At 38.3% G+C, this 5,114-nt stretch overlaps 1 long non-coding RNA gene and 1 other non-coding gene across 2 annotated transcripts; both read right to left on the bottom strand.

Moving 5' to 3' along the window:
- Positions 1–1,384: 1,384 nt before the first annotated feature.
- Positions 1,385–1,456, bottom strand: trnat-cgu (transfer RNA threonine (anticodon CGU)). Its single transcript has one exon. It is a non-coding gene; the product is annotated as a tRNA-Thr (tRNA).
- Positions 1,457–2,594: 1,138 nt separating this feature from the next.
- LOC125804917 (uncharacterized) lies at positions 2,595–3,834 on the bottom strand. Its single transcript, XR_007441144.1, has 3 exons — positions 3,760–3,834; positions 3,501–3,557; positions 2,595–3,115 (listed from the first exon to the last, which is right to left on the bottom strand). It is a non-coding gene; the product is annotated as an uncharacterized LOC125804917 (long non-coding RNA).
- Between the last annotated feature and the right edge of the window lie 1,280 nt (positions 3,835–5,114).

Genomic DNA, 5,114 nt, shown 5'->3' with positions numbered 1-5,114 from the left:
TACTGATGATTTTGGCATACAGCTCATGAAAACCCAAAATTCCTATCTCACAAAATTAGCATACTATGAAAAGGCTCTCTAAACGAGCTATTAACCTAATCATCTGAATCAACAAATTAACTCTAAACACCTGCAAAAGATTCCTGAGGTTTTTAAATACTCCCAGCCTGGTTCATTACTCAAAACCGCAATCATGAGTAAGACTGCCGACCTGACTGCTGTCCAGAAGGCCATCATTGACACCCTCAAGCAAGAGGGTAAGACACAGAAAGAAATTTCTGAATGAATAGGCTGTTCCCAGAGTGCTGTATCAAGGCACCTCAGTGGGAAGTAGAAACATCCAGAGCCACCGTGCACAGGTGTGTGCAGGAAATGGGCTACAGGTGCCGCATTCCCAAGGTCAAGCCACTTTTGAACCAGAAACAGCGACAGAAGCGCCTGACCTGGGCTACAGAGAAGCAGCACTGGACTGATGCTCAATTTTTGCATGTCATTCGGAAATCAAGGTGTCAGAGTCCGGAGGAAGACTGGGGAGAAGGAAATGCCAAAATGCCTGAAGTCCAGTGTCAAGTACCCACAATCAGTGATGGTCGGGGATGCCATGTCAGCTGCTGGTGTTGATCCACTGTGTTTTATCAAGGGCAGGGTCAATGCAGCTATCTATCAGGAGATTTTGGAGCACTTCATGCTTTCATCTGCAGAAAAGCTTTATGGAGATGAAGATTTCATTTTTCAGCACGACCTGGCACCTGCTCACAGTACCAAAACCACTGGTAAATGGTTTACTGACCATGGTATTACTGTGCTCAGTCCTGACCTGAACCCCATAGAGAATCTGTGGGATATTGTGAAGAGAAAGTTGAGAGACGCAAGACCCAACACTCTGGATGAGCTTAAGGCCGCTATTGAAGCATCCTGGGCCTCCATAACACCTCAGCAGTGCCACAGGCTGATTGCCTCCATGCCACGCCACATTGAAGCAGTCATTTCTGCTAAAGGATTCCTGACCAAATATTGAGTGCATAACTGAACATAATTATTTTAAGGTGGACTTTTTTTGTATTAAAAACACTTCTCTTTCATTGGTCGGATGAAATATGCAAATTTTTGAGACAGGAATTTTAGTTTTTTCTTTACTTTTTTGCCAAAGTCATGAATATTAAAACAATTAAAGGCTTGAACTACTTCAGTTGTGTGTAATGAATCTAAAATACATGAAAGTCTAATGTTTATCAGTACATAATTTTTTGAGAAGGAAGACAGCATCCTTAAACTGCTGCATTGTTTCCATGCTTTTAGGACAACCTACAGTCTCAGAGATATGTTTGAAAGAGCATGCTAAAGCAAGCCAAACATTTTCAACAGAAAGACACAACACCCCTTCAGGCACGGACGGGGGTCGAACCCATGATCTTCGGTTTACGAGACCGACGCCTTACCACTTGGCCACCATGCCAGACAGCAAGCAATGTCCTGTCACTTAGTAGATACAACATAGCACCCGCAATTGATCAATGCACTGAGCAAGGAGGTTTTTGAGGAACAAGTATGGAAAGCTTTAATTAAGCTTCTTTGCTTGTTGTCTTGCATGAACAAAACTGCATGAACGTGGATCAAACCCACATTCTTCTGTTCACAAGACCAAGCAGAGTTGACTCTCAAAAGGACTTAAGAAGAAATCTATAGCATGCTATTATGAAGGCTACAAACCAGATCTATCAAGTTTCTTTATCAGTAAATGCCTTGTACAAATGCACATTTTTTGCAAATTCTATAGATGTGTGCTTCATGTTTTATTTCAAGGTGCAAAACGGCAGCAAAGCAGATACTGGGGATTGAACCCACGACTTCATGCATGCAAAGCACACGATCTACCACTGAGCTACACCCCGACAAGAACCAATGCCTTTGGTGTACTGTTATCATTGCAAGACAAATGTGCAGACTTGCAAAAAACTAATGTTAAGCTGTTGCATTTTCCCATGCTTTTAGAACAACCGACAATGTCACAAATACATTGGAAAGAGCATACCAAAGCAAAGAAGAACAGACAGATGTTGAATTGGACAGAGGTCCAACTAAAAATCAGAAGGTAACAGAAATGAGATTTATCAAGCTTATCAATTTCATCAGCAAATGCCTTGTACACATGCCGATTTTATTGTGCAATTTCCAGAGACATGCGCTTTATGTTTACTTTCAAGTTGCAAAACAGCAGAAATGGAGATGCTGGTGTAGCACCTATTTGCAGTAGTAAACTAGAGCAGCAACTGCTTTACCATCAGCAATGTAGCTGGTTACCACAAACCTATAAATTGGATGATTCAATGAATATACGAAAGCTGCAATAAGGCTATAGACCTTATAGTATAACTAGATTCGAGGGGAGGTGGTAGGTATGTGATAGCATAGACAGGAGACGAAGGTGAGGTTGAAAAGCAAAAGCCCACTTTACTGAGAAAATGCAGTGATGGAAAAATCAGTGTACAAAAAATACAGAGAAGATACAGTAATAAACAAATTATTATTTAGGTTTGGGTTTAACCTCGGTTGTAATTTTATATAACTTGGTTAGTTTATTTAAATTAATTATTATTGTTATTATTATTATTATTGTACTCAATTATGCTTAATTAATCAAATTATTATAGTTTAGGATGTATTAATTATCTTGGTTTTAGATGTAATTGGTTATTATTATTTAAGACAGCTAGGATTATCTCTTGTTTGTTTAATATGACTTATATCTGTTTTAACCTATATCACTTTATCACCTATATCACTTTATCACCTATATCACTTTATCACCTATATCACTTTATCACCTATATCACTTTATATCAAATGAAATAACAAAACACAAAACCCATATACAATCAGAAAACTTGGAAAACAAATAAATGAATAAACAAAAGTAATATGAGTGCTGGTGCTTGTTAGAAAAAGAAAACTAGAAAGTCTTTTAATCTTTTATCCTGTTACTTCACCAGTTTGTAGTGAAGATGAGATCTCACAAGAATAGTTCACTCTTTGGGTGGCTCGCCATCTATTTTTCCGAAGATCCACCAGACTCTGTCTCCCCAGGCTCTGATGGTCCCCAACAAAAAAACCTGACCTGTTTAAATAAAACAGGTAATGTAGCAATTTTAATAAATTTAGCTAGAGGGGGCTAAATCCCCACTTAATTATTTTCCACAAGCACTTTCTTAACACAATAAAAATACATACATCAACATAAATAATAATTAATATTTTCTTTCACAGGTTCAGAACATCAACAGGTAAGTATTAAGAATTTTTATGTACATATATTAAACTTAATAACCTTCTTTTTTTTGCAGGTTTTAACCTCTGTGTAAATAAATGTATGTGTCTACCCACAACATACATAAATGTAAATAAACTCTTTTTTTTATAAAATTAATTAATTGTTTGGGCTCTGTCTGTTCAAAAATACTTTTTAATAAAACCCCTTTTTTAGAACACAGGAAAAGATTTACCTCTGGAATGAACTGGAATCTCTGCTGGGTCTTCTCACCAGCTCTAGTTAGTAACAGCTGAGTAAAAACATTTCACTCAATTAGCACCGTGTTTTAGCTTAAACTTAATTAAAACCAACTTATCTTATCAACTTATTAACCAATTTAACGTTTTTTTTTGAGTTATTAGCTTATATTAACTGCTATAAATCAAGTATTATACAGATAATGTACAGAGAACCACATAGTTAGCTAGCTACTGAGCACATGGTTAGCTCACCATTTACTGCCTTTCCGTTCACTTCCCCGCAGCTTCACTCAAATTGGGGGGTTTGCAGCCTCCTATCTCACTGGGTTTTAGTCACTTTTATAAGCTTTTTAAACTATTTCTCACAGTTTTTATTTTTAAACAGCTTATGCCCTCCAGGCTCCAGACTGCCCTGACTCCTTCACAGCACGAGAGAAAAGAGAGAGAAGGGGGGAAGGGGACTGGAACTGCAGCAGTGATGAAGGCGGGGCAGCTAATTGCTCAGTCCCGATTTGCTGCAACTACCAACACAGCAGCCTGCTCCAATCAGCATGCAGAGCTCTTTTATTTTTTTCTCTCAGCATCTCCTGGGTGGGGCTGTGTTTCCCTGCTCCAGGAAAATGTAACTCTTTACTGTTAAAATGTGGGTTACACTGGGGATTGAACCCAGGATCTCATACATACAAAGCATGTGCCAGACAATAAGCAATGTCCTGTCACTTAGTAGATACAACATAGCACCCGCAATCAATCAATGCACTGAGCAAGGAGGTTTTTGAGGAACAAGTATGGAAAGCTTTAATTAAGCTTCTTTGCTTGTTGTCTTGCATGAACAAAACTGCATGAACGTGGATCAAACCCACATTCTTCTGTTCACAAGACCAATGCCAAGCCACTTGGACATTGTGCCACATAGACTGGGGACATATAGTTTGAGAACTCACAGCAGAGTTCAAATAGTTTATTGTCAATACTGCATATGTACAGGACATACAGAGAATTGAAATTACGTTACTCTCCTTCCCAATTTTACAGCAAGTACATATAATAGATATAATAAAGGAGAATGGGAGGCACTTTGTGTACAGTACAGCAGGGAAACAAATAGACATACATGAGACAAAAACAAGGTGCAGTAGTGTGGGGGAGAAATAGATATATAAATATAAGTAAAAAAAAAAAAAGAAATAGATATATAATATAAAAGAGTGGAAGACACTATATGTACAATACAACAAGACACAATAAATGTAAGACTATAGTGCGATATTGATGGTGATTGAGATGGAATGACAGTATAAATAGTATATAACAGTAGTGCAAATAGGGTATATGGTATATAGCTTAAGGCTGGTAAAGTGAATGTGTGCGTAAGTCCTTAAAGTTCACAGTTTAATTAAAGTGGAATTAAAGTGTGTATTGACAGTGCAAGTATAGCAGTAGTGCAGGTATTGGGTGTGTAGTGCAAGTCCGTTTGGAAGGGACCAGTACTTTGTGTATTGTAGTGCAGAGTTTCAGTACTGTATTAGTGGGGGGTCAGGATGCTGAGTAAGTGTGTGCTGGGGGCAGGATTGGGATGGGGGGTAGAGCAGGAAGAGAGTTCAGCA

Source organism: Astyanax mexicanus, chromosome 11 (assembly GCF_023375975.1).
Source record: "Astyanax mexicanus isolate ESR-SI-001 chromosome 11, AstMex3_surface, whole genome shotgun sequence".
NCBI classification, from domain to species: domain Eukaryota; kingdom Metazoa; phylum Chordata; class Actinopteri; order Characiformes; family Acestrorhamphidae; genus Astyanax; species Astyanax mexicanus.
The sequence above is the reverse complement of the archived record's forward strand: the minus strand, read 5'-3'. Positions and strand labels throughout refer to the sequence as shown.